The 15,000-nt window shown below is 32.7% G+C and overlaps 1 protein-coding gene and 1 long non-coding RNA gene across 9 annotated transcripts in view; both read left to right on the top strand.

Moving 5' to 3' along the window:
* The window catches only part of LOC147834071 (uncharacterized), a 22,914-nt gene extending 14,149 nt beyond the window's left edge, over positions 1-8,765 (top strand). Inside the window, exons 2-4 of one of the 2 annotated variants that reach the window (XR_015508032.1) lie at positions 1,541-3,477; positions 4,352-4,885; positions 7,422-8,765. This is a non-coding gene — a long non-coding RNA (uncharacterized LOC147834071). Of the gene's footprint in view, positions 1-10; positions 3,478-4,351; positions 4,886-7,421 lie in introns of those variants that run through there. The other variant, XR_015508031.1, reaches the window with a different exon arrangement.
* Positions 1-15,000, top strand: part of unc5a (unc-5 netrin receptor A) — a 716,311-nt gene that overhangs the window by 27,958 nt on the left and 673,353 nt on the right. The gene's annotated exons all lie outside the window — the stretch shown is intronic.

The raw sequence follows: 15,000 nt of genomic DNA, 5'->3' as shown, positions 1-15,000 counted from the left end.
CCTGTCTTGAATAAGACTCCCTGGTAGAACAGATATTGTATCTCAAAAGGATATTCCTGGTAAAATAAATAAATTAAATAAAACATAATAATAAAAAGGTTAACTCAACTTAAAATTGTAAGACAACTTGCTGCCATTTTCTTGAGTTGACTTTTTGTTGACTACGAGTATGCTACAGTTTGTTTGTTGAGTCAACTCAAAAAAAAAAAAAAGAGCAGTGCAGCAAGTTGTCTTGCAATTTTTATGTTGGGTCAACTTTTTTACAGTGTGGAATTTTTTAATTTTTCTAATTTTTTTTAGAATATTTACTTGCTCCCAGGGCCTTTATATTGAAGCTCATATTTAGCCACACTATGTTGTTGTTTTTTGTAATCTGGGTTGTTAGCCCAACACTCGACCCCAACCTTGAGGAACAGGACACACACTCATACACGATGGCCAATTTAGTTCATCAAATCCCCTATAGTTCATGTGTTTGGACTGTGGGGGAAACCAAAGCACCCAGAGTAAACCCACGCCAACACTAGGAGAACATGCAAACTCCACACAGAAATGCCAAGTGACCCAGCTGAGACTTGAACCAGTGGCATTCTTGCTGTGGCGCTACGCACTGCGCAGAATGTTTTAGAACGCTTTCAGAAATGCAGAAAAATTTAACATTTAACTCAAAACCATACCTAATAATTCCAGAGAAATTCTAAATACATACCAAATATATACACATGGACAGCATTACTAGTGGGAAATGAATAGTTTACTGCAAAATAAACTTCACTCACAGTTAAGTAGTTGTAAAACTTAATAATTTACCTGTAATTATTTTGTTAATAATACATATAAAAGCAGTTGTAAACATTTTTTGGAGTAGAGTACCATGCAAATCAACCAAAATGTGTGTCCAAAAATAAAATTGTTAACAAGTGCTAGAAATATATAGTACATTAAAGGGATAGTTCACCCAAAATTGAAAATTGTGTACCTTTACTTGATTTCAAGAGTTCACACTTAGCTGATGATTTATAAAAGCTTGTTTGGCATGCTGTCCCGGGAGAGAGCCCCGAGCTCAAGGGCTCCTCGAGCCCGGGGCTTCCTCCCGTTGGCAGAGCAAGAGGGGAGCCTGAGCTCGGTGGATCTCAGAACTCCCCTGCCGCGGTAGCTAAAGGAACACAAGGGATTAGACAAAGCTTGGTTATGTATGTTGAATGTATTTGGATGGTGGGAGGAAACCGGGGAAAACCCACGCGGACACGGGGAGAACATACAAACTCCTTACAGAAACACCCACCGGTCCTGTGGAACCAGGGCTGGCAGTGTTCTTGCTGTGGGGCTCACAGTGCTAACCACTTGGCCGCCGTGCCGCCCAATCAGAGGTAAAGGAGGAGAATAGAGGAGGAGGGGGGTTTCTTCCAAACTAGAATAAAGTGAATTGAAAACTGTGGTTATTTATAGTAGCTTAGGGCTCATATGATTGGAAGATAATGATTAGCAAATGCGAGACCGGCCGTGATAAATCATAAGCGCGTGATCCTCTCGAAATTAGTTTATGAATAAACTTCACTTAATTTTCTTTCTCGTGTTGAATACAAAATAAGTTCTTTTGAAAAATGTTAGAAACTAGTTAGCATTGACTTCACTAGCATATGTTTTTCACTATATGGATGCCAATGGTTACAGGTTTCAAACATAATTAAAATATCTTTTTGTGTGTTCAACAGAAGATAGAAAATCAAAACAAGTAAAGAGGGATTAAATGATTACACCATTTTCAGTACTGTACTGTATAATGTACTATATATTTCTAGCATTTGCCTGTAGTTTTGTTGGACAGATATTTTGGTGATTTGCACGGTACACTACTCTAAAAAATGTTTACAACAGCTTTTATTTATTATGATTTATCCGTCGTACAGTACTTTGGCAGAAGCCACCATAGTAAATGTTTGGTGAGGGTAGATGTCAGAGTGGCACTAGCTTTCATAATGATGGTATATTCATTTACGAAGACTTCGTGTTGGCAAAACGAGCACGTGTACTACTTCCCTTGGCAAACGCTTTTATTAGCAGCCTCTAGCTTGTGAAAAGTGTGTGGGTAAAACATTTAATTTTCTTCCCTTTACTTTAACACGGAATAATATGATGCCAGGCCTCTGCGTTAAGTGTGTGAAAGATTGAGATTTCGGAGTTTGAGAGATGCAGAAGCAGCGTTTCTTGGCAAGATCTGCTGAAATAGATTTAAGATATTTCATGCTTGTATAATTAATCATGACACATTTGCTCATTCTGGGGCTTCGCACAGCCTATGGAGTTCAATGGAGACTGTATATGTATTGAATGCTGAACGTTTGCTTTTTCATACTGCTTTAATCCTTTAAGGCTTGCATCTGAAAGGTGGTTTTCTTGCTTTTGTATGTTCTTTTTCTGTCAAACAAAAGCTCAAAATCTCAATAATAAAAATATATACATCTAAATCATAGTCTTGCCATTTTGTCGTCTTGTTAGAAGACCCTTTTCTGGATATTTTGCAGTAATAACCACAGATTCTGTGCTGTATTTGTCAGGAGTGACTGATTACAGTCAAATGATGCCAGTTTTTGGACTCACTATTGAATCAATGAATAGAATATCATGAATTATTAGAAATTGAACATTTAAATTACAAATCGTACACCAAAGCTTAGCAAAACCACATTTGGAAAATGAGCAAATGAATGCGAAACCGTCATTCTGCACTGAAAAAAATAATTCAAGGATGATTCCTTGGATTTACTCAATTCTTTTAAGTTAAGTGGTTGTGAACAATTTATGTGGGTTGAATTTAAACAAACAAATTAAGTTGAACATTACTAAACTTAATTTGTTTGATTCAACCCATATACATTATTTGCAACAATTTTGCAGACATATTTTTTTCAGTGTGAGAGCTGCACAGCACACTGTATGGATTTAATGAGTACTGTAAATGCACTGAATGGTGTACATCTGCTTTTTTTTGTACATCTTTAATCCCTGAAAGTGTGCATTAGAGCTTAAAGGGTGATTTTTGGCCACCACCTTATGATCTTATTCTGTTAAACCAAGACAAAGCTTGATAATAAAATACAATATGAATCTTAATTATAGCATTGGCATTTTGTAGTCTTGTCAGAAGGCTTTTTCTGGATATTTTGCTGTAGTGACCACAGATTCTCTGCTACTGTACATTCAGGAGTTATTAATTACAATCAAACGATGCCAGTTTTTTGACTCACTATTTTTTAATTAACAGCAATTAAAACTTTACATTTAAACCACAAATCTTACGTCAAAGCTTAGCAAAACTACATTTGAGAAATGAACTAGTAAATGCAAAACCCTCATTCTTGGACTTTGCACAGCACACTGTATGGATTTTAATGGATACTGTAAATGTACTGAGTGCTGTACATTGGCCATTTATACTGTACATTTTTAATCCCCGAAAGCGTGCATTAGAAAGAGGCTTAAGGTGTTTTTTCTGTCTGCTTCCATGATCTTATTCTGTTAAACCAAGGCAAAGCTCCATAATAGTGTAACATATAATATGAATCCTAATTATAGCATTGGCATTTTGTAGTCTTGTCAGAAGACTTTTTTTTCTGGATATTTTGCAGTAATGACTGCATAATCTGTGCTGCTGTACTGTCAGGAGATACTGATTACAGTCAAATGATGCCAGTTTTTGGACTCACTGTTGAATCAGGAATAGAAATTGAACTTTGAAACTACAAATCTTACGACAAAGCTTAGCAAAACCACAATTGGGAAATGAGTAAATAAATACAAAACATTTTATCTGGGACTTGCAGTGTATGGATTTTTATAAATACTGTAAATGGGCTAAAAAAAACAAAAAAAACTGTACATTTGACTTTCATTCTTCTTTAATCCCTGAAAGCGTGCATTAGAAAGAGCTTAAAAGGTGTTTTTGTCCGACATCTTATGATCTCATTCTGTTAAACCAAGGCAAAGCTCCATAATAGTATAAAATATAATATGAATCTTAATTATAGCATTGGCATTTTGTAGTCTTGTCAGAAGACTTGTTTCTGGATATTTTACTGTAATGACCACAGATTCTGTGCTGCTTTAAAATCAGGACTTACTGATTGAAGTCAAATGATGCCAGCTTTGGAATTCATTGTTAAGTCAGGAATAGAAATTTAACAATTTTACTACAAATATTACACCAAAGCTTAGCAAAGCCACATTTGGGAAATGAGAAAATGAATGCAAAACCCTCATTCTGGGACGTACAGCATATTGTATGGATTTTAATAGATACTGTAAATGTACTGAATGCTGTACATTTGCCTTAGAAAGAGCTTAAATAGAGATTAAAAGGTGTTTTTTGGCCTCCTTCGTATGATCTTATTCTGTTAAACCAAGACAAAGCTTGATAATAAAATATAACATGAATCTTAATTATAGCATTGGCATTTTGTAGTCTTGTTAGAAGACTTTTTCTGGATATTTTGTCAAAATGACCACAGATTCTCTGCTACTGTACAGTCAGGAGTTACTGATTACAGTCAAATGATGCCAGTTTTTGGACTCACTGTTGAATCAGGAATAGAAATTAAATTTTAAATTACAAATCGTACACCAAAGCTTAGCAAAACCACATTGTGAAAATGAGCAAATGAATGCAAAACCCTCATTTTGGGACTTTGGACACTGTATGGGTTTTAATGAGTACTGTAAATGCACTGAATGGTGTACATTTGCTTTTTCATGATTATTTAATCCCTGAAAGTGTGCATTAGAAAGAGCTTAAAGTGTTTTTTGGCCTCCTCCTTATGATCTTATTCTGTTAAACCAAGACAAAGCTTGATACTAAAATACAATATGAATCCTAATTATAGCATTGGCATTTTGTACTCTTGTCAGAAGACTTGTTTCTGGATATTTTGCTGTAATGACCACAGATTCTGTGCTTCTGTACATTCAGGAGTTACTGATTACAGTCAAATGATGCCAGCTTTTGAATTCATTGTTGAATCGGGAATAGAAATTAAACATTTATACTACAAATATTACACCAAAGCTTAGCAAAGCCACATTTGGGAAATGAGAAAATGAACGCAAAACCCTAATTCTGGGACTTTGCACTGTATACTGCATGGATTTTAATGAATCTGGTAAGTGTACTGAATGCTGTACATTTGATTATTCATACCATTTAATCCCTGAGAGCTTGCATCTGAAAGGTGGTTTTCTTGCTTTTGTAGGTTCTTACAGTTTCAATCAGAATCTCAAAAGGCTTAAAATCTCAATTGTAAAAGTATATGAATCTAAATTATAGTCTTGCCATTTTGTAGTCATATCATTAGACTTGTTTCTGGATATTTTGCTGTAATGACCACATATTATGTGCTACTGTACAGGCAGGAGTTTGTTTACAGTCAAATGATGCCAACTGCTGGATTCATTATTGTTTAAGTAACAGCAACTGAAACTATATATTTAAACTGTAAATTTTTCACCAAGCAAAACCACATTTGGGAAATGAGCAAATTAATGCAAAACCCTCATTCTGGGACGTACAGCATATTGTTTGGATTTTATTGGATACTGTAAATGTACTGAATGCTGTACATTTGCCTTAGAGCTTAATTAGAGCTTAAAAGGTGTTTTTTTGGCCACTTTCTTATGATCTTGTTCTGTTAAACCAAGGCAAAGCTTGATAATAAAATATAATATGAATCTTAATTATAGCTTTGACATTTGTAGTCTTGTTAGAGGACTTTTTCTTTGGATATGTTGAAATAATGTCCACAGATTCTCTGCTGCAATCAGATTACAGTAAAATAATGCCAGTTTTAGGGCTTGTTAATATATATAAAAAATAAAAATAAATAAATCCTGAAACAACATTGGATTTTACCTTGTTTTAACACATCTCTGAGCGCATTTGTTGAACTGTCTTTTACAATACTGTATCAGTGGGGCTGAAACATTAAATCGTCACCTTGGAATTAGGTTCTGTCTGTGTTCTGAATGAATTTGGAAATTTGAGCTTGAAAGTTTTTGCATTCCATATAGCAAACAGTATGTGTGTAACATTTGTTTTTTTTTTTTTTAATAAAAAGTCTTAATGTAAAAAAATAAATAAATAAATAAATAAAATAAATAAATAAACATAACATAATGTAAATAAGTTGTCATTTAATAAGAACCTTATAGTTCAACCTTATAGTTTAAGTTAACAACATGTAATTATTTTTAAACTAATACTTGTTTTCCTAATATGTGCTATTATAGTGAATAAAGTAATGCACACTCACACTATCAGCATAGAGCTGTTGTTATAGGTACCACCTCCTACTTAGAATATTATAATCAGGTCCAGACTTCAGAGACAAGCTCCTAGCAACCGCATAGCAACAGCCTTAAACACTCAAAGCTTTAAAATCTGCATTGCAGCATGCATGCCATGTTTCTGAGGTTCAGTTCAAGTTTACTTGCATAACAGTTTGCACAATAGTGATGCAAAGCAGCTTTACAAAATGTGCATGTTATTACATTCAAATATAATGCGGGAGATGTTTTCATGTGCAGTATGAAATGTTTTCATTTACGTATGCAGTGCTCAGCACAATTGAATATACCTCATTAAAAAAAAAAAATTAATATTTTTATCCGCTTCTCAGTAAATATCGACAATGTAGACAATGTAATTTATTAATCTGGGGTCACCACAGTGGAATGAACTGCTAGCAGATGCCCTTCCAGCTGCAACCCATCACTGGGAAACACCCATACACTCTCATTCACACACATACACTACGGCCAATTTAACTTACCCATTTCGCCTATACCATATGTGTGGAGGAAACCGGAGCACCCGGAGGAAACCCACGGCAACACAAGGAGAACATGCAAACTCCACACAGAAATGCCAACTAGACCAGCCAGGGCTTAAACCAGCGAAATACTTGTATTTTAAAAGCTAATTTATTAGTGTCCATCATAAAAAAACAATCAAACAACAAAAAAAATTGGCAATTTGTTAAAACTTGTTTTAAATGAAAAACTGTAGCCCATGCAGGAGCAAACAACAAACTGGCCAGCTAATTTTCTCAGTCAGAATTTGTCCATTTAACTGATAAAAGTCTTATTTTATTGGTTATTTTATCGGTTATTCTTTTTAAAGCCTTCTTCTTTTGGTTATTTTCACAATTTATGATGACCTACTATCAAAACTGGGACAAATGAGCTCACATAGGTGCCAAATTATGGACTTTGTCAGAAAGGGGAGGGTCTTTCGAACCACCCTAACCCCTCCTGGCTACGGGCCTGGAGTTGTCCTGTCTGTTGTGTGTTTTAGGGAGTATGTAGGTGGGGAAATAGAAAATGGGCATGACTCGTTTTAGTTGAAGATCTTGTCTCAGGGTTTGGATTAGATCCTGAGGTTTCACCGGCTCTGAACAGCTTGAAAGCATCACCCAAAGACAAAGTCACAGTTATTGGAACCCTGCCTTTTACATCACTTTGGTTTAGCCCGTGCTCAGGAAGGTAATGGGTTTTAATGTCTCTCACACCTGGGCTGCTATAGTTTTGAATGAAATATTATAATAAAAAAAATAAAGAGTATAACTTCTCATGTATATAAATATCATTGTTAATATGCAATTAGATTATATGCATTTATATTTCCACACACCTTTATTTCTGAGAGTGCAATTTAGTAATCTTCTAGTGTTGTTAGGAGACTTTCTTTCTGGATATTTTGCCGTAATGACCACAGATTCTGTGGTACACCCAGGAGTTATTGATTACAGGCGAATGATGGCAGTTTTGGCACTCACTACTGTATCAGGACTAGAATTTTTCTTTACTTACAAACTACACATCTTACCGTACACCAATGAAAAGCACATTTAAATGAATGACGACAGCACTGCTCATTCTGGGACCTATGGATTTTAATGAATACTGTAAGTGTGTCATTTGCTTTTTCCTCCTCCTTTAATCTCTGAAAGCGAGCGTTTGAATGAGCTTTAAAGGTGCTTCTCTGGCCTCTTTCTCTTTGTTTATAGTAACCCAAGGGGCTCATTAGTCATCCAGTGGTTCTTTAGAGACATGACGCTTCGTGCTTTCCTGAAACGGCATACGGAGACAGTCGCTCCGTGTGTTTACTGTAAGCGTGTGCATGCAAAACCGTCATATTATTGCAGTCATAAACATGCCTTCTGCTTCATTTACTCCAAAAAAAAAAAAAAAAAAAATGAATTTACTCGTGTCGCTTGTGAAAAATCATGTGATGTTTGATATGAAAACCTGTGGGATGTTCTCACAAATTCAGCTCTTAGGGAAATAAATGCGAGAGCCGGCTTCTTCTAAACAAAGGCAAACACATATCAGATTAATTTTCCAGTGTAAAATCAAAGGCATTTTTCAGAAATGGCCTGCGGAAAGACAGTTGTTCATATACATAAATAGTTCATTAATAAAGTTAGATCAAACCTTTCTGAAGGTACCTTTCTGAAAATGTTCACCTTTTGGTTTTGCCTTTGTTTGGACAATCATGCAAAACAAAATGTATTTAAATTAATGGCCTATATATTAGCTATTATCAGCTAGTTATCAGTTCTAGTCAATTTATATAGACCTATGTATTAGCTATTATATGTGAGTTATCGGTATCTGTATTGGTCAGAAAATCAACATCAGTGTGTTTTTTACTGTAAGTGTGTGTTGGTATTTTATTGGTGCTTTGATTCGGTTCATGTTCAGTAACTACAGTTAATAAAAAAAAAAAAAAAAACTTACATTCTCCTTTTTTGTTTTCTATTTGTTTGTATAATCATGCAGAAAGAATGCATTTAAAAATTAAATGCATGCATTAATTTTTAAAGTTGCCCTTGTGAATTAAATCATGCTAGGATATTTGTTTTAAATTAAGATACCGCAAATGTATATAATAAAGTATGTGTATGTCTTTGTTTGTACAATATTGCATGAACAAAATGAAATTTACATTTATCGATCTATATATTGGCTATTATCGGTGAGATATTTTTATCTGTATTGGTCAAAAAATCAATATCAGTGCTTTTTTTTTTTTACTGCAAGCATGTAAAATCATCATAGTATTTCAGTTGTAAACCTGCCTTCTGCTTAATTTACCCCAAAAAATGAATTTATTGAGCTATACTGTATATTGGCTATTATCGGCTAGATATCGGTTATCGTATGCTGTATTCCTAAATATTTCAATTGAATGTTATTGTAAAAATATCATATTATAATATATAATATAATATAATATATATATATATATATATATATATATATATATATATATATATATATATATATATATATATATATATATATATATATTTATATATATATATATATTTATATATTTATATATATATATATATTTATATATAATATATATATATATATATATATATATATATATATATATATATATATATATATATATATTATACAGTATGTGTATGCCTTTACTCGTACAACAAATTGTATTTTTACTTATCGACCTATATATGGATTATTATCGATAACATTGGTGTAAATTATCAGTATCAGTATAATATCGGTTTGAAAAAAATCAAAAACAGTGCATTTCTTACTGTAAGCATGTGAATCCGTTGTAGTATTTCAATTGTAGACATGCCTTCTGCTTAATTTATTCCAAAAAAAACAAATTTATAGAGCTAGATATCGGCTATTATTGGCAAGATATCGGTTTTCGTATGTGTATGTCTTTGCTCGTACAACAAATTGTATTTTTAGTTATCGACCTATATATTTATTATTATCAATAACATTGGTGTAAAATATCAGTAGCATTATAATATCGGTATAAAAAATCAATAACTTCAATCAATAAATCAATAATCTCACTGTAAGCATATGATTCTGTTATACTATTTCAGTTGTAAACCTGCCTTCTGTTTAATTTACTCAAAAAAAATGAATTAATTGAGCTATATATCGGTTATTATCGGCTAGATATCGGTTATCATATTGGCCAAAAATTCCATATTGCTGTATTTCTAAACACTTCAATTGTATGTTATTGTAAAAACAATATCAGTATTGTTCAATAGACCTTTTGGTTTTATGACTTTGATCTGGTTCAAAATGTTGACTACTAAATAAATGCACATGTAAACGTCATACAACAAATTTTATTTGTATTTATCGACATATATTGATTATTATTGGTAACACTGCTATAAACTATCAGTATCTGTATATTATCGGTATAAAATATCGGTATTTGTCTTGATCAAAATATCTCTTACTGTAAGTTTGTGAATGTGAATCCATCATATTATTTCAGTCGTAAACATACTTTTTGCGTTATTTACTTCAAAAAGAAATAAATAGTGATGCACTCGTGTCATGCCTGTGGAAAATCATGTTTGATTTGAAAACCTGTAAGATGTTCTTACAAATTCAGCTCTTGGGGAAATAAACGAGAGAGCCAGCTTCTCCTAAACAAAGGCAAACACATATCGGATTAATTTTCCAGTGTAAATCAGAGGCAGTTTTCAGAAATGGCCTGCTGAGATCCTACATGTTCAGCTAGAGTCTCTCGAGGCCGAAGGATTTGAGCGCTGGATCATCGAAACGAAGACGGCCTTCTGTTCATTTCTGTAAAGCAGCCTCTTTCTGTGAGGTGTTTGTAACCCTAGGATATGATGTCACCGCAATAAAAGCTTCTGCCGTGCCAAATGTTTCATTATGTCACATCCTGTCCTTAGAGGACGGCTTGCCATCTTCCTCCTCAAGTGATTGTCATACGTCTTTTGCACGTTTTAAATTATAATACTTAAGCGCAGCGCAGAAATGCAGTGTTAATAATGATTAATGCATACTGGAGAAAGTGAGAGAGAGTTTGCCGATGTAAATGGATTTTTGCTGGTTTTAATAACTTCAAAGCCTTGCAGGAATATTCTTGGTTATTTACAACTTAATGTTTATTGTAATGGTTTATTGGAGGCGCTGTCAGCTCGCCTGCGAGGGCTCCAGTAAGTGCATTAGGTTGGAATTATTGCTGCTGTAATTGACAGTGCGCCACAAACGCTGTCTTTAGACATTAAGATGTAGTTAACCCCCGAATGTACCCTTTCAGCTTCGGTCATGATCAGTACACAAGATGCTTTAAAAGAGAGTTTACAAAACACTTTATTCTGTTCTGTTCTGATTTATTTAGTTGTATTCTATTCTATTCTATTCTATTCTATTCTATTCTATTCTATTCTATTCTATTCTATTCTATTCTATTCTGTTGAATTCTATGATGTTTAGTTCTGTTTATTTCTGTTCTGTTTAATTCTATTCTGTTCTGTTAAATTATATTGTATTCAGTTCTGTTTTGTTGAATTCTATTCTATCATTTTCAGTTCTGCTCAGTTCTGTTCTATTCCATTCTATTCTGTTCTGGTATGTGATGTTCAGTTCTGTTCTGTTCTGTTCTGTTCTGTTCTGTTCTGTTCTATTCTATTCTATTCTATTCTATTCTATTCTATTCTATTCTATTCTATTCTATTCTATTCTATTCTGTTCTGTTCTGTTCTGTTCTGTTCTGTTCTGTTCAGTACAGTTATGTTCTGTTTTATTGAATTCGATTCTATTGTTTAGTTCTGCTCAGTCCTATTCTGTTGTATTCTTTTCTATTATTTTATATTCAGTTCTATTTTGTTCTATTATATTCTGTTCTATTCTATTGTTTAATTATATTCTATTCTATTGTTTAATTCTATTCTATTCTATTCTATTCTATTCTTTTCTATTTTTATAATTTTTAAAATCTAATTGTATTTTATTTAAAATTGTATATTTTTGTTAACTTTATTTTTATTTTATTTTTATTTAATTAAATTTTTGGTTTATTTTAATTTGTTTCAATGTATTGTTATGTTTATTTAATTTTATTCAATAATTATTTCAATTAATTTGATTATTTGCCAGGGACAGTCTTTATATTTTAGTTTATTAAACAAAATAAGCTAAAACAAAAAACAGGATATGTATTTAGTTTTTTTTTTTTTTTTTTCGTTTATTTTAATTTTATTTTACAAAATGTGAAAAAAAAATAAAATAAAGGATTTTTTTCTATTTTTATTCAACCAAAATTATATTTAAAAAAAAAAAAAAAAAAAAAAAATGGCCAACTAAAACGTTATTTTTGCGATTCAACCATTAGTTTGTCAACAGTTTCTTCAACTTTGCTGCAGTCAAGAGTTATTGTCTACAGTAAATGTGTGTTTTGCATTATTTTTGTTGCAAATAAAATGTCAATATATCTTTATAATACAACATAATATAAATCTTAATAGCATTGACATTTTGTAGTCTTGTTATAAGACTTTTCTCTGGATGCTTTGCCATAATGACCACAGATTTTGTGCTACAGTCAGGAGTTATTGATTACAGTCAGATGATGCCAGTTTTTGGACTCACTGTTTAATCAGGAATAGATGAAGAACTGAACTTTACTTCAAATCTTACTAAATACCAAAGCTTAGCCAGCCAACAGACACCTGTAAGCCTATTCTTTATTTTATTATTGACATTTAGTCATTTTAAAATGGTAAAAATCAGTTTATGCCATGGAAACCACATATTACATTGATATGCTAAATATATAAATTGACAATTATTTAATTTATTTATCATTCAGTTATTCACTCAAATCTTACCCTTTGCCAAAAAGTCAAAAGACAACTGTAACCTTTGACCATGTTTTTTGCCAAGAATTATTGTTTGTAGTAAAGGTTTTGCAATATCTTCTTTCTTTATGCAAATAATTGATGCTTTATGCACAGTTTTCAGTTTTATTACTGTGACGGGTCTGATTTTATTTCAATTTTTGACAATAATTTTGACAATAACTTTTTTCTCAAAAATGTAGATATGTCAAAAGACCTCTGTAACCTCACTCGTAATTTTAATATATACTCTGCAATTTACATTTTTAAAATAATAATATTCTTTGGTGGAAATGACTTTTTTTCTTGCCATGGTAACCAGCATTTGTGCCGATGTACTGCAGTCAAGTGTTATTGAAAATGATGGCTTTTTCTTTATTCTTTTAGTGTCAGGAACAGACTGAAATTTAAGTAATTCACTCAAAATTTTACCCTAGTTTGACTTCATTTACGTCAGCTTGCATGTGAAATAACAGCAGTTTGAATATCCTGAATGGATAATGATATTTCAGAGCTTTCAGGACCATTTTCAGTGAATAACAGAAAATCAGACATTAGTCGGATGGGTTCAGATGGCGTTAAACATACCGTGTCAATCATGTGTTTTGGAGGTATTTTTGTCCTTCTTAAAATCGTTCTCCTTTTTTCATAAGAAATATACATTAAGCGACATTTGGATTGAGTCAAACATACTGTTGTATAATGAATACGTAATTAAATATATAGGAAACAATTGATGTCATGGTCCTATCACCCCCTTACGTATGTATTATCTAATAATTTAACACCTGCACATGTTCAGGTGGTACAGTGGCTAGCACCTTCGCCTCACAGCAATAAGATCATTGGTTTGAGCCCCGGCTGGGTCAGTTGGCTTTTCTGTGTGGAGTTTGCATGTTCTCACCATAAATTCTCTTTTGAAAATATTTTTGAATGTTATGGTTTTAATATAATGACAGTTGTTCAGTGTATGTGTTTGTCTTTGTTTTTGCAACCATACAGAAAAAAAAAACATATGTATCTGCCTAAATATCGCCCAATATCAGCTAGTTATCTGTTATTTTATTTATATCTGTATTGGTAAAATATTCTATATCAGTAAATTGGTATGTTGTTGTAAAAAAAACAGTATCGATGCATTGGTATGTTATTGTAAAAAATCTAGATTGTTTCATTGGTATGTTATTGAAAAAAATCAATATAGGTGCATTAGCATGTTATTATAAAAACTCAGGATTGGTGCATTGGTATGTTCCTGTAAAAAATCTATATTGGTGCATTGGTATGTTATTGTAAACTCAATATCGGTGCATTGGCATGTTATTGTAAAAACTCAATATCGATGCATCGGTATGTTGCTGTAAAAACTCAATATCGGTGCATCGGTATGTTGCTGTAAAAACTCGATATCGGTGCATTGGCATGTTATTGTAAAAACTCAATATCGATGCATCGGTATGTTGCTGTAAAAACTCAATATCGGTGCATCGGTATGTTGCTGTAAAAACTCGATATCGGTGCATTGGTATGTTTTTGTAAACTCAATATTGGTGCATTGGCATGTTATTGTAAAAACCCAATATCGATGCATCGGTATGTTGCTGTAAAAACTCGATATCGGTGCATCGGTATGTTTGTGTAAACTCAATATCGGTGCATTAGCATGTTATTGTAAAAACTCAATATCGATGCATCGGTATGTTGCTGTAAAAACTCTATATCGGTGCATCGGTATCTTTTTGTAAACTCAATATCGGTGCATCGGTATTTTGTTGTAAAAACTCAACATCGGTGCATCGGTATGTTATTGTTAAAAACTCAGGATTGGTGCATCAGTATGTTGTTGTAAAAAATCTATTTTGGTGCATCGGTATTATATTGTAAAAACTCAATATCGGTGCTTTGGTATGTTATTGCAAAAAATCTATATTGGTGCACCGGTATGTTGTTGTAAAAACTCAACATCGGTGCATCGGTATGTTATTGAAAAAATCTTTATCGGTGCATCGGTATGTTATTGTAAAAACTCAATACCGGCGCTTTGGTATGTTATTGTAAAAAAAACATATCGGTGCATTGGTATTTTATTGATAAAATCAATATCAGTGCATTGGTATATTATTGTAAACTCAATATCGGTGCATTGGTATGTTGTTGTAAAAACTCGATATCGGTGCATTGGTATGTTGTTGTAAAAAATCAATATCGGTGCATTGTTATGTTATTGTAAAAAAAATCTATATCAGTGCATTGGTATGTTATTGTAAAAAATCTATATCGGTGCATT

The sequence above is a fragment of the Danio rerio genome, chromosome 14 (genome assembly GCF_052040795.2).
Source record: "Danio rerio strain M-AB ecotype USA chromosome 14, GRCz13ab, whole genome shotgun sequence".
NCBI lineage: Eukaryota > Metazoa > Chordata > Actinopteri > Cypriniformes > Danionidae > Danio > Danio rerio.
This window is presented reverse-complemented; position numbering and strand designations above follow the sequence as displayed.